This window comes from Suricata suricatta, chromosome 1 (genome assembly GCF_006229205.1).
Source record: "Suricata suricatta isolate VVHF042 chromosome 1, meerkat_22Aug2017_6uvM2_HiC, whole genome shotgun sequence".
NCBI lineage: Eukaryota > Metazoa > Chordata > Mammalia > Carnivora > Herpestidae > Suricata > Suricata suricatta.
In genome coordinates, this window is record NC_043700.1 from 184,561,891 (window position 1) to 184,585,265 (window position 23,375).

Genomic DNA, 23,375 nt, shown 5'->3' on the forward strand with positions numbered 1-23,375 from the left:
GCTCCCTTGTCCCCTTAGCCTACCGGACTTTATACATCAAAACAGTTGATACATAACAGATGATAAAGTCCTCAGTGACAGAAGGTTAGGGTTAGGGTTAGGGTTTGGATTCAGGTTTGACAGAGGCAAAGACCCTGGGATGAGAATAAATACTGCTTCTAAATATACCCAACATTTATACTTTGGCTAGAACATTGGCAAAGTCCACCAACTTCTGATGGAACTCAGTAAACTAAGGATAGATGAAGCCAAACACTAGAGGCCTCCCTACCACTGGCATAGAGCCAATTGCTTGAACAACCCCAAGACCTCCCTTTATATCCTTCTTGCTTCAAATCTGAAGATAGAGGGGAGGAGCAGTATAGGACAAGACCATTATCTCACCCTTTGGCTTGGCCTTTACTCCATAATCCACCAGGCCATGATGTTGGAGAAGAAAGCTTGCAAATAGACATAACAATAAGCATTTTGTTAGATTGGGCTAGGTTTTAATAATATGAGTGAGGGGGCACCTGGGTGGCTCAGTCGGTTAAGCCTCTGACTTTGGCTCAGGTCAGATCTCACATTTGTGGGTTTGAGCCTCGCATCAGGCTCTGTGCTGACAGCTAGCTCAGAGCCTGGAGCCTGCTTCCAGTTCTGTATCTCCTTCTCTCTCTGCCCTCCCCCTCTCATGCTCTGTCTCTCTCTGTATCAAAAATAAATAAAAGATTTTTAAAAATTAAAAAAATAATATGAGTGAAAATTGCTCAGAAAATTATACAAAATACCAAAATGACCTCAAGATATATAAAGAAAAAATTTAATATAACACAGTGAAATCAATGGCGGAAATATATAATGCCATTTCACGTTTACACATAACTGCTGTGTACTCACTTGTGTCCCTCCAAAATTAGTAGGTTGAAAAGCCTAATCTACAGGGTAGATTTGGAGACGGGGCCTCTGGGAGATAATCAGATTTGGATGAGATCGTGAGGGTGAAGCCTTTGTGAAGGTATGAGTGCTCTAATAAGAAGTATGAGCGAGAGAGATCTGTGCGCACGCCCTCTCTCTCTCTCATTCTCTCTCGTTCTATCTCCTTTCTGTGTGAGGACCCAGATAGAAGGTGTCTGTCTACAGGCCAGGAAGAGAGTTCTCACAGAAATCAGCCATGCTGTCACCATGATCTTGAACTTGTAGTTTCTAGAACTGAGAGAAAACAAGTATTTGTTGTTTAAGCAACACATTCTATGGTATTATGTAATGGCACCCAAAGTTAAGACAGTTTCTAAATATAAACCTCAATAGACTGTTTACACTTGCCTGAAAAATCCTGAGTAGCAATTTCAACCTCCAGTCGTGGCTCTAACACTGGAAACTTCTTCTAACATGCTTCTTTCTTGCTCAAAAGTGATCTTCAAATATCATCTTCCCACTGAATTAAATTCTAACTCTTCCTTTCTGGTATTCCCAATATGGCCCCAACCCAGGTCTTCAGCTTTATTCATATTCTCCTCTGTACATGCTCTAAGCTCCACTCCTTTCCTCCCAATCTGTGCTTCCCAATCTCTTTGCTAGAGCTGACATTGCAAACTGGATGGATACAACAAAGATGCATTGTCTCAGCTCTAGAAGGTTGAAGTCCATACTCAAGATATCAGCAGGATTGGTTCCTTCTAATGGCTGTGATGGAGCCATCTGCCACAGGCCTCTTTAAACCGCCTACTGATGGCCACCTTCTTCCTGGGTCTCTTGACATCATCTTTCCTCTAAGCCTCTGTGTGCAAATTTCCCCTTTGTATAATGTCAGCAGTCATGTTGGATTAGGGTCCTTACCAGGGACTGCATTTTAACTCAATTACCAGTGATAAGATCTATCTCCATATAAGGTCACATTCTGAGGTAATGAGGTTAGGACTTCAACATATGTGTTTGGGGAGGTGGACAGGGACACCGTTTAGGCCAAAACATTATATTTTTTTAAAAAAGTTTAGTGTTTATTTTTGAGAGAGAAAAAGAGAGACAGAGCACCAGCAGGAGAGGGGCAGAGAGGGAGACACAAAATCCAAAGCAGGTCCCAAGCTCTGAGCTGACAGCACAGAGCCTGATGTGGAACTCAAACCCATGAACCACATGATCATGACCTGAGTCAGAGTCAGATGCTTAACTGATGGAGCTACCCAAGTGCCCCAACGTATTATATTTTCACTTACTTACTATTCCTTATCCCCCAAACTTCCTTTCTCTGTTTTTTTCTTTTATGACTTTGAAGCCATACCAGTTATTCAATGCAACCTTCTTTAGAAAGCGTTTTCTCCTGATATCCCCTGCCTCTCAACTAAATGTACTCTATTCCTTCAAACATCCATTATACTTAGCTTTTATTTTTCTCATGGCACTTACCTCCCACTTCATACCATATAGCGTGTGTATTTTTTCCTCCCTTAATAGACAGTGGAGAGCTTAATGGAGGGTCTGACTCTGACCCCATATAGTGCCAAATGTAGGCCTTAATATTTGGGAATTGATAGGGGAATATTTGTGTACATGGCTATTCATTTGAGCAAACAGTGGGAACCACCAGTCTGGACTGTGATGGTTGTAACCCATTTGTATATACATTTTTAGTACTGGGCACACTGTCTGGCACAGAAGCATGACTTATTAAAGTGAGTGAGTGAGTCATTTTTTTTAAAAAATAGTAAATGCTAAGGAGATAGGAGGGAAACAGCTAATAGAAAAGGTCAGCAAAGCTCACTGCTTGCTACGTGAAGCTGCCAGCATCTCACTGCCATGTCCCTCTGGACTGTAGATGTGGACTGTCAGTCTTGGATTAAATGAGCTCCTTTCAGAAGAGGCAACCACAGGGATCACTTTGACTGACAGAACATCACAGGAAGTGAGGGGTGTGCCTCTATAATGGGTTCTTTCACGTTTCACATTGGCCCATATGGAGTTGAAGAATAAAATGACCCAGAAAAACGATTTCCATCTAGCAGGATACCCTGACCTGTCTATAGGAAGCCCAGTGGGAATAATGGCATGAATATAGACCAAGGTGAAGAGAAATAGATTCTATTAACCACAGTGGTTCTGGCAGGTCACGGGAGTTAAAGCAAGGGAGACGAACTCCTGATTTCTGGGCCTGGCGTGGGTCCTTGCATCTGTGCATCACTTTGCACTCCCTTTGTGGTTTCAGATGGGGCTGCAGGGGTTAGGCCGTGGTTGGATCTGAAGATGCAGAAGGGCTGGGCAGGATTGTAATATAGGCTTTATTATTATTACTTGGGTGTGGTAGACCAGTAGACTGGGAGACAGTGGCTATTTAAAAAAGGTTTTATACTGACAAATCCCAGGAGGAGAGGGTATGCCATGTCATGGGCTGGGGGCACATGGGGAAACAACGAATTCTCTCAGGAGGCAGCAAAGAGGGGGAAACCATATAAGAGCCTTTATACTGTGGTTTCTATGAAAAGGAACAGGCAAGGCAGGCTCAACAGATTTAGGATTGGCCAGTCCCTGGTTGTGTGGTATCTGCCCCTGGAGAAATTAGACAGGTAATACTGGACCAGATAGAGACGCCCATAAAGGAAGTGGCTGGGGTGTGGACTCTAGGTTGTTTGGTTTGCATTTGTGAAGTATGCTCAGTGCTCCAGCACTTATTCTTCCTAGAAATTGGCTAGCTCAAGGAATGTAGTCTCTCAAGGGTCAGGAAGACCTAGATGTCAAAGCCTCAGAATACAAAAGATAACAAGAAATCGTTCATACAAGCAGTCAGACACTGTGTCACCTCCATTTTTTTCAAATACAGCATCTAAAATACGAATTTCATTAATGAACAATGTTTCCCTTAAATCCCTTAAAGACCTTTCTGGACAGGTCTTAATTTTCCTATTGACAAGTGAGAAATGCATGGATAATAGAAGTTTGTTCCAAGTTTGTATAGTCAAAATGGTAGACAAGTTTCTCTACTTCAAGTCTAAGGATGATTTTGTTTTCTGTCTTACATTATTCTGGTCACTCTCTGTGCTTACAATCCTGAGGGGCTTCTCCTATCAAGCCTGTGTGAAAACATGTAATAAAGTCATCGGAACCATAACTTGGCCAACAACTAATAGCCTATGCCATTAGGACCAAAGCTTCTGGAGCCTGGGTCAGCAGTTCTACATCTGCTTTTGTTTGTTTGTTTTTAATGCCAGCCTCAAACATTTTCAATGGGTTCCTTTTAGTGAACTTGGACATAATTGATACTCCTTTCTTCCCCACTACCTTTGGCCATTACATTCAGCCACCCAGCAGCTTCCATGTTTCACTAGCCTGTGGTTTTACTTCCATCATCAGTAATTACCTAGGTGGGTTTCAGCAATCTTGCAAATGAGGTTGGCTTTCTCCCCACCCTCGCCTCTTACAAGTATCAAATGTTGACAAGGTGAGGCAAAGGAAACACTTGAAGTTCTCTGAATGGTCCTGGATAATGCATATTGGAATTACACAGATCTGAGTGTATATATTTTCTTTTATCTACTGTTTCCAAAGGAGACACAGAGACTTTCAAACAAACTGCAAAAAAATTTAGGATGTATTTCTGTGCTTAACAGCTTAAGCCATTGTCTTTCTAAAATTGCTCAACATCATTATTTATAAGATCCAAAAGGTGTCAGGTGTCACAGACATAGAAAAAAGGCAAGTGAGGATGACAAGTGGAAGGACTTTCAGGAGCCTCCAGATAAAAGATCATTCAAATATATAGCAATAGAAGGAAGATCCATTGGTGGTGGGGAGTTGGGGTAGGGTTGGAAATAGACTGGAAAAATACAAAAAAAGGACCTTTAGGGGAATAATGGAAACGTTCTATATCTTGGGATGAAGGTTACACAAGTGTTTGCATTTTTAAAAGTCTATTGAACAGCACAGTTAAAATATGTGCATTTAATTATATGTATATTATACATCAATAAAATTGATTATAGGGAAAATAAAAAGAATGCATTTCTATTCAGGAAAATAATACTATGATTTGAACATGCTTTTGCAGTATGTGGGGCATATATGATAATAGCACCATATTTGTCATTTTTAGAGAAAAATGTTTAATTCATTCACATGTATCTCTCTGGGTCTGCGGGGTTGTGGCTGAAGAGCTCTGTGATGTTTGCAGGGGAAAGGATTCTTTTATTGGCTCTGTCATTGGCAAAGACACTGAGGAGAAACAGCTTCATGGTTGGTCAGTGAAGCTCTTCCATACTAATGCTTTTAAATTTGAAACTATGCAAGCCTTTTCTTAAGGCCAACACCCACATTGGTTTCTTTCTATATTTTCCAAACTATACAGTAAGTAAAGCTCCATATTTTCACAGGCTAGGAAAGTACTTAATGGTGTTACACAGGAAGAACAATGAAACCCATGTCTCAGCGTGCACTTCAAAGAAGGTATGATCCTTTCTCAAAATGGACGTAAAACTTCCAAAGCTAGAGCACTTAACAAACAAGAGGGGCACTATTTTCAGAAGAATAAGCGAAATAAGAGCCACAGGTTTACTGGGGACAATTAGGAGAGGGATGGTTGGGGAAAAAAATGCTTCAGTAGTGGAACGATTGGATGTTGGGCACAGAGATTGTAAGGATTAAGTGTCCTAATGCAAGAAATGTACAGAACAGAGTTGAAACTTCCCCCTTCTCCCAAGAAGAGAAAATAATAGCACAAAATCCTCATAAAGGGTTTTTTTGTCTATGTTAATATAGTTTATTGTCAAGTCAGTTTCCATATAACACCCAGTGCTCACCCCCACACATAAAGGGTTTTTAACAGTTTCTGATGAAGAGCTGATGTTTCCATTGGTTAATACTTTTAATTACATATTGATTACATATTCATTTAGAATAAAGTTATAACATTTTCATTCCAAAGTACATACATTTTCAACAAAAGCCTTAATATTAGGTCTTCATAAGTTCCAGCACCAGTAATTACCTAAAGTGAGTAACTCTCTGAGTTAATTTTTAATATTCAATCCCAAATAAATGGAGGCATATTAAATAGCCCATTCAGTCACGGTTTATTAACAAAGGTTTTACTTCTGCTAAATACTATTCCAACAAAAATGAACCCAGGAATACTTGACATAAGCAGCACCTATAATATGTTTTTGTTTATATATAAATTCTAATCTAGGTCTGGATGGAGGCAAGTCTTGATCAAACATTTATGATTAAGCAAGGCTGAGACCAGATGATGGCAATGAGCTCACACTGAGCAAGGACAGCCTTGTCATAACATTGGCCAAGCTGTTTCCATGGTGGTCTTCAGTTAACTTTGTCCCTAATACCTTCAGCAAGACCATTTGCAGAACTATGGTAAGTTTCAAGGAAAACAGCTGAAATAAGGCTTTTATCCAAAACAGTCTTAAATCCAATAGAGTTTGACAAGCCCGTGACCAGAAACTATATCACCTGTTAATCTCTACTGTGCAAACTATAAGTTATAGAGAAATACCTAAGGCAAACAGAATTCTTGAGTTGTAGGTATGCTAATGGGTAACTTATTGGGAAGACATAGCAGATATCAAGTAGCAGAAATCGAGGAACTAAATTATATGAATATTAGACTATTAGAATTTCACTTGTCCTTTGCATGGTGATACCCAGTTCTCTGAGGCACCTACTGTATGGCTGCTAAAATTATTTCCCATCTTTCTTAATTGCTCAGTCAGTCAAATCAAAACAAAGAAGCAAGCAAAATAGGAAGCACCAAAATTTTTGGTCCTGTGAACTTGCATCATTTGTCCCTGCCAAAATCCCCAACGTCACCTTCTACCCTTACTATCCAGACACACCCACTCTTGTTGCAGAATATACACAGTGTTCTTCTAGCTCATTCTTATTCCTATTCATCTTTCATATTTCAGTTCATTTCTCCACTAATCGTCTTGTGAACCACTAGTCTACAATGCATGTATGTAGGTATTAGGCATGCTTTAACCAGGTACATGCAGTATGTATACATACACACATGCATTTATGACATGTATGTATGTGTTTTACATGTCATAAATATGTATATATTCATATATACATACACACACAGGGAAATGGTTTACACAATTGTAGGGCCAGGTAACAAAGCCTTGGCATGTGATTGGGAAGGAAAGATTCAGGGGGAAAGAAAAGCAATTACAGGCCCATGGAATATGCAGAGTCCTTGGTTGTTAAGAACACCCAGTATCTGTGAATGGATAAAGAAGATATGGTATGTATACACATACAATGAAGTATTACTTACCCACAAAAAAAAAAATTATGAAATTTTATCATTCGCTACAACATGGATGGAACTAAAGAGTATTATGCTAAGCAAAATAAGTCAGTCAAAGAAAGACAAATACCATATGATTTCACTCATATATGAAATTTAAAAAATAAAACATAGGATCATCGGGGTGGGGGGAAGAGAGAGACAGACCAAGAAATAGACTCTTAACTATAGAGAACAAACTGATGGTTACCAGAGAGGAGGCGGATGAGTGAATGGGTTACATAGATGATGGAGATTAAGGAGGGCACTTGTTGTGATGAGTGTTGAATCACTAAATTGTACACCTGAAATTAATATTACATTGTATGTTAACTAACTGGAATTGAGAGGCAGAGAGAGAGAGAGAGAGAGAGAGAGAGAGAGAGAGAGAGAGAGAGAGAAAGTATGCCCATGAGCACGCAGGGTGAGGGACAGTAGGAAAGGGAGAGAGAATCTTAAGCAGACTCCACTATCTGCGCTGAACCTGATCCAGGGTTCAATCTCACAATCATGAGATTATGACCTAAACCAAAATCAAGAGTCATATACTTAACTGATTGAGCCACCCAGGCACTTCCACTATTGATTATTTTAAAAAATTCAACTTATTTGGAACTTTATGTCTCATTGATAAAACCCCTTCACAGAAACACAAAGACGAGTGTTTGATTCACTAATTTGGAAAACGTGTGCATGCTTTCTTCCCACTTCCAATTTCTCCTGAGGACCTATTTGTTGGAGGCCAACCTACTTTGAAACGCACAGCAGAAGGGGAATTCTGAGGAAGGTCGTAGAGCCCAACCAAGTGGATGCATCATAAAGCCATGTCACATCTCTCAGTTCCATAACCAACGTTATGGAATCTGGTCTGGACCACCTGGTGGAAGAACCAAGTGCCAAGATCTTGGAAGGCAGGAGGTTTATTCTACATCAATGGGCTCAGAAGGGAGCATTCTATAGAGGTCTGATCCTTGTGCATTAGAGAAGGAACAATTTATAACCTGTTACTTCTGAATTCCTCATGAGTGTGCTCACAAGCAGGGTGAGAAGAACCTGGAAGGGGGAGTCTTTGATCAGGGTCAGGTGTTTTCTTAGCAGTCCTGTCGGCCATTTTTACAACAGATCTTCCCCATCATTTCCCCCTTTGATGTCCCGTTAAATAGATCTAGTCTGTATTAGAGGGCATTATCTTTATTATGGACTGGTTCTTTTCCTTAGTTCCCTGACTTATGGTTTACAAAGTCTCTGAAGAAGATGGAGGTGCCCTTTCCCTCAGCAGAGAAAAGTCAAGTGTCCATCTGTTCTGAAAGGCATTTCTTGCCAGGGAACTTATTTGGCTCTGTACATCTCTCACCACTGGGTTTTCACTGTATGTATCACAGAATCAAGTTCCTCATGCATTTGTCCCAGCCTCCCCCAAGAACCTATGTGTTCTCTGAGGTCAGGTACCATATCTGGTTCAGGTCTATCATGATATCCCTATCCCTGGCACAGTGCCTGCACAGGACAGCAGTCAGCAAATATCTGAAGAATGAATAAATGAACAATTGAATGAATTAGTATGTCATTATGTGAGCGTAGCTAGCAACTATTTTGTCAAGCCAACATGAACCTAACAACTGCCACCGGGGCCTGGGATGACATCCACACCGTGAGGGAAATAATCTCCAATGTCATGAGGTGGATACATAAATATAAGACTACCACCATTTTAGGTCATTTCTTTTCAGCTTGTCTTCCAAGCCAACCAGGTTCTTCCCAGCTTGCAAACAGCAAGGTTTTAGAAGCAGAACTGGCTTCAACAGCTTTAATTCTTTCAACCAATATTTACAGAGCATCCAGTTCACTCCGGAAGTGTGTGAGACACTTGACAAAGATGTCACAGGATGGGGGCCCTGCCCTTGGGTGGCTCAAAGCACAGTGAGGAACAGCAGGCAGGTCAGATTGTACATTACAGGGCTGCAGGCATATACTGGATGCCTACTCAGGGCATAAGGAAGGGGGGATGAGGTTAGGAATTCTTTTCTGTGGAGTCAGACAACATGGCACAGAAGTGACATCTTAAAAACTGCTTTGCTCTATTTTGATGGGCAAGGGTGACAGAGGTAATGCAGGTAGAGAGAGCAGCACATGAAGAGACTCAGGGAGGGATTTCATGTGTCTGGATGTGGGGTGTATACGAGCAGCTGGGTCAGGTCTGGTTGAACTAGAGGTGTTGTCAAATCACAGAAGCTTCTCTCGAGCCCTCCCATGTCCCTGTGGCCAGAAGAATCTTTGATCTTAGCTGTTTCTTTGTCATGCCTACATACACCGCCCCCAGTCTTCAATGAGATCTCCCTTGACTTCTTTTTCCCTTCAAATCATCCAAAGATGTCATGTTCAACCTTCCTCCTAATCCCAGGGACCCACAAGTCACTCTTCACATGCTGTAGGATCAGTATCCTGAGCACACAGGGCAGGGTCAGGAGGAAGTGCTCAATTTTCATTAAATAAATAAATTCTGAATCAATAAATAAATTTTACCCACTATGCTTTGAGGTGATCAAAGTAGCTCTTGGTGCTAAAATGTGCCCTGTCATCCTAAAGAGATGCTTTAGGTCATCCAAGCATTTTCAACCTCAACTTTAACAATATGGATCAACTGATTCTTTGTGGTAGAGGCTGTGCTTTGTATGGCAGCATGTTTATCAACATTTCTGGCTTCTACACCCTAGGTCACGAGCATCCCACTCCCTGAATTGTGAAAAGCAAAAAATGTCTCTTGATGTTGCTAAATATTCCCTCTGGGGCAAAATCATCCTTGTTCGAGAACGATTTTCCCGATTCCACAGTTGGGTTAGTGTATTTTACATAGACGAATGAATAGTCTCTTCTTACAAATGTGATAGATTTTCAGAGTCTCTGATATTTTCCTACGAAGGCATTTCTGCTATGAATACCATTTTATAGAAAAGAAAATCAGGTTCATGGAAAATCAGACACTTTCCCTACTGAGAGGATCCAGAATTTGAATCCAAGCCATCTGACTCCAAAGTGAATCTCATAGACACTCTGAAACACTATGTCCCAGGCTAAGAAAAGCCCAGACTCCTAGAAGAGAGCAGAGTAAGGATGCCAGGGAATAGCAGGCCGGTCAGACAAAACTGTTAAAATTCTGAAACAGAATCCCCAAGATACTCAACGATTTGCCTACTTGAGATGAAAGGAATGGAGATCAACCCAGAGACTCAAATGATGGAATTGCTTCTTTGACAGCTTATCCAAGCCAAGCCCTGATGTTTCCATTCTTTCTAGAAGGCTCCACATGTGCCTCATCATAACACATCACACATTATATTGCCACTGTATCCTGCTTCAAAAATGTTCTGCTCACTTTTTTTTGCAGAGAACATGTTTTTCATTCTCATAGTAAAACCTCAATCAAAGCTGACTGATTGGATGGATGGGTGGATGGACAGATGGATGGATGGATGAACGGACTAATAAATCCTAGATACAGAAGGAACTGTAAACACACAGGATGGGAGTTACAAGGGACTCCTGGCAGCCCAGGTACAAATGAAAGCCTATCAACTTAACCACTTACAGAAAGTGTTTTCTATTATCCAGACAGGAAGCCGCTGGGAGCAAAGTACATAGATTTAATGCGGCAAATAAAGTAAGAAAAAATTGGCCCTCAATCAATAAAAATTGTCCGTACTCTCTTTTCAGTTTTATAATCCAGGCCGTGGCTGACCCAAACCACCCAGCTCCATTCCACCCCCATTTAGGACTATTACCTGCCTTGTTAAATATTCAGGGGCACTGCCCCTCCGGAAAGGCCACAAGCTCTTCAGCACAATAAATCGATCCACAGCGCCTCTGTGTGAGCAGCCTGTTAAAAGAGATTACAAAACACAGCTCCGGGTTTGACAAGCTTCCCAGACTTGGGGTTTGGCAGCTGGAGACAATCAGGCGAGCTTTCTGTCCCCACCACCCACAGCTCTGGACGCGGAGAGTTGCTTCTCTAGTTCCAGAATGAATTACTGACGTGGAAGATTTCCTGATGCAACCTTGATTCTGCAACTTTCATTTTGTCTAAGATGATCTTTACAATTATCTTTTGTCAGAGATTCTGGGGCCCAGCGTGACACTCATACTTGATGAGGCAGCTAAAGATCAAGGAGGGGAAATGACTTGCCCAAGATCCTTGGGAGAGGTAGCTGCAGAGCTAGGATTCACTGGGGAAGTGTTGGTTGGATTGAGGAAATAGTGCATAGGATTTCCCATGGACCCAAAGGAAGCTCCCTAGAGACACTGATCAAGTAGGCTGGAGCCATGTTGGGGAATCTTTTCATTGACAGTGGTAGTTATTCAGGGTGGTTAAAATTACATTCATTTATTTATTTACACATCCACCAAATACTACTGTATGCCTACAGTGTCCCAGAAATTGCACAAGTTTTGGGTGATAAATGATAGAGCAGGCAGACAAGAACAGAGCAAATAGGCTAGCAGAAAATAGGGATAATGTAATGGAGTAGATCATATATAATTATGTTAGACGTGGTATTATATGATATGTATTGTCTTAGTCTGCTTGGCTTACCACAACAAAATACCATAGACTGGGTCGCTTAAGCAGCAGACATTTATGTATGTTGTCACATTTCTGGAGGCTAAACATATGAGATTAGGGTCCTAGAATGCTCGGGCTCTGGGGAAAGCCCTCTTTCTGACTTGCAGACAGCCACCTTCTCACTGTGTCCTCACAGTGGAGAGAGATCTCTGTCATTCTTCCTATAAGGCTACTGATCCCATCATAAGGAACCTCTTCATGATCTTATCTAAACCTAATATCTCCTAAAGGCCTGTCTCCAAATGCATCACACTGGAGGTAAGGGCTTCAAAATATGAAGCAGGTCACAATTAACTCCCTACATCTAAGCAAATTTGATGTGACATATGATCTTGTATGGTATGATAAGAAAAATTCAGACTAAGAGCTGAAAGAGGACCCGAAAAAGGCTTCAGAAATGATCTTGCAGGCAGTGACACCTAAAGCCAAGTGTGTCATCAAGTTCAAAGGGAAAGCAGAGACAGAGACCACAGACTGATGAAAAAAGCCCTGAGTCAATAAATGAGTAGTTCAGGCGTCAAGAAGAAAGGCAAGAAACTCCAGCTGCTGAGCTCATGCTATGCAGTCAGATAGACTTCAGGCACCTGCAGCTATGGCCATGAACAAATCATTCAAATCTTCTAAGTCTTGATTTCCATAATTATAAATTGTGGAGAACAAAAGCAGCTAACTTATCAAGTATTTGCAAAAGTTGGAATGAGGTAATCTTCTTAAAGAGCTTAGCCTTGAAGCTGGCATATTATGTTTAATAAATGGGAATTATGATTTTTGAAATATTGAAAATATTCCACCAGTACATCCTGTTGGCTCTACCTTCAGGATATATCATGCATCCAAACATCTAGCAATCTCCAGCAACCTGTGTGGCCTTGGCCAACTGTTTGAATTCTCTACACCTCAGTTTTCTCATCTGTGAAATGGATATGTTGTCAGTGTCTACCTCACAGTGTTGTTGGGAGTACTTATGAATTAATATACATGTAAAGTACTTTAAAAGATGCCTAGACTGTAACTCATCGTGAGTGTTAAGTAAGTGGTCCTTATTATTACCATCTTGCATCTGGATTGCTGGGATAGCAGACTCTTACTTGCTCTCTCTGCTTCAATTCCTTCTCCTTGGATCTCTTCACATAGCAGCCAGAGTACGGCATCCAATAAATAAACCTGTCACCCTCCAATGGATTTCCATCTCACTCAGAGCAAAAGCAACAGCTTCATATTGGCCTGGACTCCCCTATCTCTCAGACCTTATTTCCCCCTGCCCTGCTCACTCACACTGCCTCTGTCTCCCCAGCCCGACGTGCTGTTCTCTGACAAAGTACAACCATTGGTGTGTTTTTCCTTGAAATTCTCTCTGCCCAAATGTTCTTGCCCAGATATATTCTCTACCTGTCCATTCAATTTCATGCAAGTTTCTATTCAAATATCTCATCAGCAGGAATACCTTATCTACACAATTGATCTAAGTAATAAATAACACTCAGGACATCCCATCACTCTGACCCTTCTTTATTTTCCTTATGATCTAAGGTGCTATGGATTTATACTGATAGTTGCGTATTGTCAACTGTCCCAAGAAAACGTAAGCTTCATGAGGGCAGCGATCTGGCTTGTTCACTGGTGGTAAGAAACAAGCTTGACACACGAAAGGAGCTTAATTAATATTGTCCAGTGATGAATGAGGAAAAGAGTTATGGGCAGGTGTCTTCTCTGATTGAACACTAACTGAATGGGGCAGAGATTAACCCCCTGGGTTGCAAGGCACATGGACTGAGCTCCTAAATGAAAGATGCAGGGGCCTAGAGGCCCTGATTGCCAGTCCAGTGTCTCTCCTGGGAGAAGCCTGGAAAATCTAACTGGATAGTTCTCAGTAGCAGAAGGCAAGTAATCTTCATTAGTTAGCAATTCTAAGCATTACCTTAATGACCTGGTAAATCATCCTGAAAATCTGAAGGTCTCTAAAACACGGTGATTCTGAGAAACTGCTGACTCCAGCTGCCTCCACGGGATGTTGTTAGTGATCAGTTTGGATGGGCTTTTGGCAGGTACTTTTATGTTCCACTTAGGTAAGGGTGCAAGGGAATGAAGTCTATTCACCCGCCTTTTATGCAACGGAGTTCAATCGGTTCACAGGCAAGGCAGTGCTGTAAATCCTGCATTGTATGTGAGTGGTGTGTGTGTGTGTGTGTGTGTGTGTGTGTGTGTGTGTGTGTGTGTGTGTAGCTTCTGTGGAACTATTTTAACCAGAAACTTCAGTTAAGTGGGGTCATAAAACTATCTTGATATTCATATCAAATATCACTGGGCCACTTCTCAAGACAAGATGGCTTCCCATGTTTTTTTTTTTTTTCTCTCTTCTTCTTTCCTTCCTGGCTACAGTTGAGATGAAATTGACGATGAGAACTTGTTTCATCCTAAGTGTGGCCACCATCCAACCTGACCCCTATGTGGCACCTCCCTTAGATCTAGGCAACAAAACCCCCATCTTGGGACTCATGCTTTAGAGGTCCCTTATATTACAAACACAGAATATGCATTTACCGGGGCGCCTGGGTGTCTCATTTGGTTAAATGTCTGACTCTTGATTTTGGCTCAGGCCATGATCTCAGGGTTGTGGCATCGAGCCCACGTTGGGCTTTTTGCTGACAGCATCGAGTCTGCTTGGGATTCATTCTCTCTCTTTCTCTTTCTGTTTCTCTCTTTCTCTCCCTCTCTCTTCACCTCCCCCACTCACTCTCTCTCTCTCTCTCTCTCTCTCTCAATAAATAAACTTTAAAGAAAGAAAATGCATTTATGAAAGAAAATGCTATCACCCCTGCTTATTGGCATCCAGCTCTCTGCTCTGACACAGCATGATCCCTAACCCTGAATCTCCACTCCCCTATGTGTCTCTGCACCTCCTGCCCCAGGTGCTCAAAAGGAAAGGTGAAGTGCATTCAAATACCTTGGACTTTTGCAGGGGGGTTGTTGCCAGTGTCAGAGGTAGATGTTGTGGGATTTGAGCAACAGGAGCAAGTTAGGCAACAGAGCAGACAAATTGATTAACTCATGAGATCTTCCCTTGCAAATAGGGGAAAGGCAAAAGGCTCGTACATGCACAGTAATGCAAAGCATCCATTTTCCTGCTTTGATATTCCATCTCACGGCTTCAGAGGTAGGCATGAGCAGGCAAGGTATTCACATCACTTCCCCGGGACAGCTAAGAAACATGTTCCTATATAAAACAATTCCTCTAGCTCTGGGTGTTTCGTATTTCTGCATCCTGGGCACCACAGGCATGAAGCATGGTGCCGATTCTTTACCTTGGTGAATAGACAGACATTACACACTAGAATCATAAACAGTATAATTGCTAACAAAACGAGTAAGGTGAATTAAATTTGCAAACAACAAAATAAAATGTTTCAGCTTTATTTAAATAATTTAAATGAAATGTTTTCTATTTTTACATAATTATGATCTGAATTTTTCAAATTTTAAGTTATTTTTGCACATTTTAGAAGAACACTGAAAAATAAACAAAATAATTTTCATCCTTTGCTTATTTACATTTAATCTACATTTTTGATGAGCACTTATTAAAATTTAGGAGACTTTGAATCCAATTATGTTTTACCTTCCAATGTTTTAAATCATTTAGAATAAGCACAAATTGATATGGCAATATAACCCAAAAGGTTGAAAATTTAGCTCAAAGAAGAAAAGGCTGGAAAAAAAGGATTTAAAAAAAAATGGGTGTCTGCCTAAAACTAGAAATAACAAAAGTGAATCCATTTTATTTGCTAGGAATCACATAGGATTCGTAACTATTGCATTACAAATGCTTGATGTAAAGGTTTAATTATTAATCAAGACAATGAGAAACAAGTAAGGAAATTACTGTCATCAGATCTACAACCTGAACAAGTCAGTAGAAATCACTGCAATGTTGTGATCTTTACTAAATTAAGACATAATTCCTGCATGAGAGAACACACGGCCTCCATCTCACCACTGCTCCAGATCCGGGGAGTCCACGTTCCCACAGCTCGCTGCAAAATAGCAGGATGCAGCCTCAACTTACCTGCCTTACTGAAGTCTCTAAATACAAGTCCATCAAAACCTTCCAGTAAGAATGACAAATATGCGGGAGTCACAAATGTTTATTTAGGCCAAGTGTCAGCTTGCAAAGGTCAATATCATACTAAAAGAGAAAACAGAGCTCAGTTTGAGCTTCTTCCCTTCTATTTTACTCATTTAAGTCACACATGTGTTGACTACATGTTATATACAAGACACCTTGCCAAGTGCCTTTCATGCTCTATTTTGTTTGATGTTCGGACAACATTATGGAAGTGTGAATGTTACTTTCTTCATGAAGCAGGGAAGTCTGTGCCGTACTCAAGGTGATCCATAAAGCTGAAGCGGTTTTGGAGTATGAACCCAGGTAGTCTGGTTCAAGACCCCACAAACAGTCGATGTCATCTCCCCTTAAACTAAATTACGTTTGGGGGGGCACCTGGGTGGCTCAGTCGGGGGGTAAGTATCTGACTCTTGGTTTCGCCTCAGGTTGCAATCTCACGGTTTGTGAGTTTGAGCTCCACATCGGGCTCTGTGCTCATAGCATGGAGTCTCTCTCTCTCTCTCTCTCTCTCTCTCTCTCTCTCCTCCTCCTCCTCCTCCTCCCCTGCTCATCTTCTCTTTCTCTCTCAAAACAAATATACTTTAAAAATTATTAAAAAATAAATAAACTACCTATGGGATGAGGGTCTACGAATATGTGCATCCTCTACCCTTTCTGGATTATTCTTTAGCAAAAGGCCATGTTAACTCCTCCCTAAAGATCTTCTTTCACTGTAAAAAACATAGTGTCTATTCTCTCCCCATAATATGTGGGAGCAACTTGAAGCAGGGCTGCATCTTATCCATCTTCGTACCCCCTGTGCCTACCACACAGCTTATCTATTTTAAGAGTTGAATAAGCTTCTAGAAAATGAATGAAGACAGTGCAATCAGTGACCCTTATCTCAAATTAATTTCATTAAACTGTCTCCAGAGCACATGAGGTCTTCATGGGAGACCCACGACCTCCCTCTCATTGTTTCCTGCCATGCCACAAGGAGAGGCATGAACCCCTTGCAAGTATCCTGCCTGCTTTCGGTCTTTCACTTCCTTCCTATAGGATGCGGAGTGATTTGTCTTACTGCCAAGATTGGGTGGAGGATCAGAACGCATGGTGTACCCCTTCTGGGCTCTCTTTTTGCCTCCTATACCCACAGAATAGAGGCCTTCTTTTCCATCCCTTCATCCATTAGGGAGGAACACCTGATTAAGAGACCAGGGACAGCTTCCAAAGACAGATCAGGAGGCTCATTTCTGTGTTCACTTTGAGCTTCTTTGAAGCATGGAGGTGAGCGGATCACGACTTCCGTGTGGCAGGCTGGGCAGACATCCGGTTGGCAAACCCTAGTCTTCCCACCCGTGCCGCTGAGATTTGGGAGTAAGGAGCCCAAAGGCAGATTTGGACAAGCCAAATTCTCCACATCTTAACCTACTATAAGGCTGATATTCTCATCCCTATTAACTCCTACCTACGTGTCTGAATTGATTCTGAAATTCCAACGGGAAAGATACTGAGCACAATCCCTATCTTTAGAACTCTCTTCTAAGCAGGCACAATTAAGTCTTACAGTTTTAGCTATAAAAACAGATTGCAGTAGAATCCCACTCCTACTGATCTAGCACATTTGTCAGAAAGGCACTCCTTTATTCTTATAATAAGGTGGCCTTCCTCTTCATCCCCATGATCTTTGTCTTCAGTACTCTAGAGAACACTCACACAGTGAGTGTCATGCTGGGAATGTTACTTGTTTTTTGTGGGCTTCACACACCTCACACTCAAAATCCCTCAGAAGTGGGGAAATAAAAAGCCTGATGATCTTACTCTTTACTATGTTCCCTGTAGGTAGCTCAATGCCCAGCATCTAGTGAGCACTTAAAAAATAAATATAAATAGTAATAAGTGAGGACACGATAAGCTAATTTGATATGTAACTCTGGCGTTCTAGAACTTGAACTATCTTGTTAATGTTTAGAAAAATTATTTCAAAACACTTCAAGAATTTAATCTGACATTAAAAATGTTGCTGAATCACACAAGCTTGTGAGAGGCTAAGGGCCCGACAGGGAAGTTGCTCATTCTGGTAGTGTGAGGGGCTCAGAAACCGGTGCCAGCTCTGTCTCCAGCTTGCAGTGTGAACTCAAACACGTGAGCTCTCTAGGTGGCATTTTGCATTTTAATAGCATCCTTGGATTTTCGTAAAATTTCATGATGCTTGATTAGGGAGAGAAAGCACAGAGAAGATAGTTTGCCATTCATTATATTGAATGAAAAATCTGAAATCAGAGGAGATGAACTGGGATTTTCAACCACACAGCAGAACCAAACCCAGAAAATGGCAGTCCTTACCTACCAGATCTGTGCGTCTCCTTGTGTTTGTGTATTTTTTTCTAGAAACAATTTTGTTTCTCACTAAACACTCATATGCCAGGATTCAGTAGGCTCTGAGGACTGAATAGCACACTGGAAGTCTACTCTCTAGTGGAGAAGGGAGATTAATCAAACAAAGGGAGATGCAAAGATGTGCAAGTTATGATCTCAAGGTTCATGATTTTGAGCCACACATCAGGCTCATGCTGTCAGCCTGTCGGGGCAGAACCTGCTTCAGATCCTCTGTTCACTTCTCTTTGCCTCTTCCCCTGCTTGTGCTCTCCAAAAAAATAAATATTTTTTTAAAGAAAGAATTTTATTAATTCACCTCAAGAGGAAGGATGTCAGATTATTAATCGAGGATGATTCATGATCTGTGTTTCCATGTTTCAGGCAGGATGCTACATACATATGGAGACACAAGAGAGCATTTTGGACGGTATTACAGAAACAAGAGAGATCATGTGGAAGAAATCCTTCACCCCATTTCCCACCCCACTTTGTACTCTCCGCTTCTTCTAGTTGCTCAACATGCACACTTTTCTGTAGCCCTTACCTGCGCTCATGCTGGCCCCTCCACTAAAAATGTTCCCATTTCTTCATTGTTCAGACTTGACCTTCAATGAGATGTTCACAAGGAAGCCTACTCTACCTACTCGCAGTCTTAAATAACACCCTCCTTTATTTCACTCAAATGGCAATACATTTTTATTTGTGTCCTAAACACAATTTTTAATGTTAGTTTCAATATAGGTAGTTTTCTTTTTTTTTAAATATAGTTTATAGTCATATTGGTTTCCATATAACACCCAGTGCTCTTCCCCACAAGTGCCCTCCTCCATGGCCATGAGTCCCCTTCCACTTTTCCCCTCCCCCTTCAGCCCTCAGTTTGTTTTCTGTATTCAGAGTCTCTCATGATTTGCCTCCCTCTCTCTCCCTAACTCTTTTTCCCCATTCCTCTTCCCATGGTCCTCTGTTAGGTTTCTCCTGTTAGACCTATTAGTGCAAACATATGGTATCTGTCCTTCTCTGCCTGACTTATTTCGCTTAGCATGACACCTTTGAGGTCTATCCACTTTGCTGTAAATGGCCAGATTTCATTCTTTCTCATTGCCATGTAGTATTCCATTGTATATATAAGCCACATCTTCTTGATCCATTTATCAGTTTACCTCTGCTCTCAGGAACTTATAGTCCAATGATGGAGAAGGACATTGAAAATTACCTATATTTCAAAAGAGCAGCTTGCAATAAAGGTAATTTTCAAGGTCCAACTCCATCATTGGACTATAAGTTCCTGAGAGCAGGAATCACATCTGTCCTGTTCATTACTGTACATGCTGTGCTATATACAATATTTGGTACATAATCAATCCTCACTAAAATATTTTAATGAATACATTATGAGATTAACCATTTTTATCCATGCCTTTCCTGAATATACAATGTGAGTGGATGAATTCGTTGTCAGTTGACATTTACTGAATGCCTACTATGTGTGAGACAGTGTTCTAAGGATCTTACAAATTGTTACCTCCATTATTTCTCTTAGCTTTAGGAGGAGATAGATACTAAAGTAACCCACATTTTAATGATAAATAAATTAAAGCATAGAGTCAGTTACTAACTTGATCAATCCTCCATAGTGGTAAGTAGCAGCGCTGGAATTAAATCAGTGGTCTAACTGGAGAGTCCATGCTCTTAGCTTAGATGCCAAGCTACTTCTCATGACTGAGTGAGTGAATCAATGAATGAATGAAGCATGAACAGCAAACTGTGTTCAAGAAGTAGCAAAAGTTTAGTATGAGGGAAGTATAGGGTGAGTGCTAGGGCAAGATGTGTGTAGCGAGGTAGAGGACTGGAGACAATGAGACTTAGTGCATGAATGGAGGGCCTTGGGTACCAAGGTAAGGGATCCTCCTTTTGTTGAAAGATACACTGAAGGGTTCATATTTAAGAGAAATCACTGGCTTTCCTTTCAAAATGATAATTCAACGTCAGGTCTAATTCAAAAAAGCTAACTTCAATCCGTACACCATACCTCCATCACACTCCCTCATACCAACTGCCATTTCCAAGCTGAGCCTCTCAGATGAGCCATGTTGGGGGACTTCCTGCCTATTTTGAGAACAGCTTTCCCACCTGCAAATGTTGTTCTATTCTTCTTTGGCTCTTTGTTTTACAACCAATTGAGTAGCACTGCAATTAAGCCTCTTTCGTAGGTCATAGGCCCACATCCTCCTAAAACATCCTAAGTTATTGGTATTATATACCATGTTATCATCATGTCAGTTATACTATGAAGGCAAGGAAATGAGTTGATCCATAGATAATGGTACACATGGTGTTAAAGAGGAAGAAGGATCAGGAATGAAGAGACTAGTACTAGCTGTGAGGCTACTGCAATAGTCCAAGTTCAGTTTAAAATGGTCTGTATTCTATTGGTGCTTATGGGACAAAAAAAAATGGAAAGGTGCAAGGTCAGATGCAACAGGATTTAAGGAACTCTTAGAAAACGATAAGACAATGCAAAAAATCAGAGGCCTCTGAAGTTTTGGGTCTGAGAATCTTAAAAAAAAATTATCACTTCAAGGAATAGTCAAGGAAAGAGAATAGAAAGGCTGATGTTAAGTTTGAGGCACTGACTGGACACCTAGGTGTATGTGTCCAGCCTGAAGCAGGCATAGGCAATGAGGCCTATGGACTGGGAAAGAGCATAAGAATGAAGACACAGCTGTGAGAGCCATTCTTGTCGATGTGGTCATTGAAATGCAGCTTGAGAATGAATTCACCAAAGTAGACTGTGTAGAAACAGGAGAAGCCCAAGGACAAGTGCCACAAAATAACCACTGTTACACGAGTACTTAATCTCATGTTAAGAGCATAGAACAACACGGGGCCACAGAGATAAAACCATGACTGGTTTGGATTATGGCTTCAGCGCTTTTTGGTTTTTTGACCTGGGAAGTTTCCTTATTTTTCACAGCTCAGCTTTCCCTTTAGTAAAGTCAGGGCAGTAAGCTCCATCTCCTCGGGTCATTGTGAGAAGTTACTGAACAAGTGTGGGAAGGACCCAACACAGTGGATAGCCTATTGTGAATCCCAGAAAGCACCAGCTAATACAATGTAGATATGGCCCTATTATTGGTGCTTGAAAACCACTGTACTTGCCTGTCATATTTTCCCCTTATAATCCTTACTACAACAGTATATATAGAATTCTTACGATTGCCTCCATCGTTTGAGGAAATAGAGGTTCGGAGGTAAGTAACTTGTCTATCCTCAATGTAACTAATAAGTTTAACAAGCAACCCCAAAATCTCAGCCACATATCACAACAAAATTTTATTTCTTGCCCAAGACACAGGCAACATTGGTTGAGAAACACTTCTGGGTAACTGTTTTCCAGGGAGAGACTTGGGGATTCAGGCTCCTTCCAGTATGTGATAGCCCCATCTTTATTTTTTAAGTTCATTTCTTTATTTTGAGAAAGAGAGAGAGAGAGAGCACCTTCACTCAAGTGGGGTAGGGACACAGAGAGAGAGAGAGAGAGAGAATCCCAAGCAAGCTCCACACTGTCAGTGCAGAGCCCTGCAGGGCTTGAACTCATGAACCATGAGATCATGACCTGAGCTGAAGTCAAATGCAACCAACCGAGCCACCCAGGTGCCCCAGTCCCATCTTTAATACTTGTCCTATATGGTCATTCATGTCGGAGGAAGAGAGCAAGGAGGACAATCAAGCCAAGAATTAATAGCTGGGCCTGAAAGGAACTCACATAACTCTCAGACACACTCTATGAGCTAGAACGGGGTACATGTCCATCCCCAAATCACTTTCACTGAGAGCTTGGAAATGAGTGTTCTTTCCCAGGAAAAGAAATGGAATTGGTAAGCAAGATTGTGCCCTGTCTCATAATTGGTGAAGGTGGGATGTGAAAGAAATCCTAAATTTGGAGGTTGTAGGAAAAAGAAAGACAGCAAAAAGAAAAATTGACAAGTGAAAAAAAAGACCTAAGTTTTCATGTTCTGAAAGCCAAGGAAAGAGTCTACTTATTACACTTCTACTATGTGCTTGGCACTGTGCTGCTTCAGTGTTGACTACTAAAATGATACAAGATCAGGAAGAGGATTTGGAAGAGTCCAGTGGGTTTAGCAGTAGGACATATATTTCAGGAGACATGGGTAAGGAGCATGGAAGAAAGAGACAGATTTTTTTGGTCAAATTTTTTCATTGCCAGAGGCATGTCACATAGTCCTCTTGAGATTATTGTTGGAAACTTGACTTTCTCTGTGTTTCAGGAAGAACTCTGTGAGGCACTGAAGACTTCTCAGAGAACAGCAATGATTTACCACAGGGTAAGAAGATATGACAGAACTTAAAGTAGGATGTTTGGTGGGCGGAACAAAGAAAGTACAAATGCATACCTCATCTCTTTGTGCATTTATGTTTCTCCTCCTATTTGGTGAGTGGTCCTTGAAAGAAAAGAACAAACACAAAGAAAGGAAAACTAAATTTTGAAAAAAATCAAGAAACAAAATATAAGCCTGGGAGCTAGGGCTGGTGGATCTTTGATTGGAAGTGCTTTGATACAGAAGTATTGAAAGAAGCAAGGTAGCCAGCAGTACTGGCCAGAGCCTCAAAGACCCCCCCGCCTCTGCTGTACAAAGGACTTCAGCATCTCTAAAGTAAGGAAGAGTAGGGCATCCCTCAGTCTCCTGTATTTCTCAGGACTTTTTCCCAGTGGTCAGTTTCGAACTCTCAGCCTCTGATAGCACTCCCAGTTTCTACCTCATTGCCTTTTAACCTCACATCCCCTTTTAAATTCATGTAAATGAATGATTCCCCTCGATGGTTTACCTGCCTTCAGACTCAGAAAGTCGTTTGGTTGTTACCCCTCCAAACCTCTGCACAGCCTACTAAACACTGACGTGTTACATCCGCACCACACCCAGAGTCCAAGATACTTCATTCTATATGTAACCCAGTATCCTTCCCCTAAGCCTTCTCACACGGTA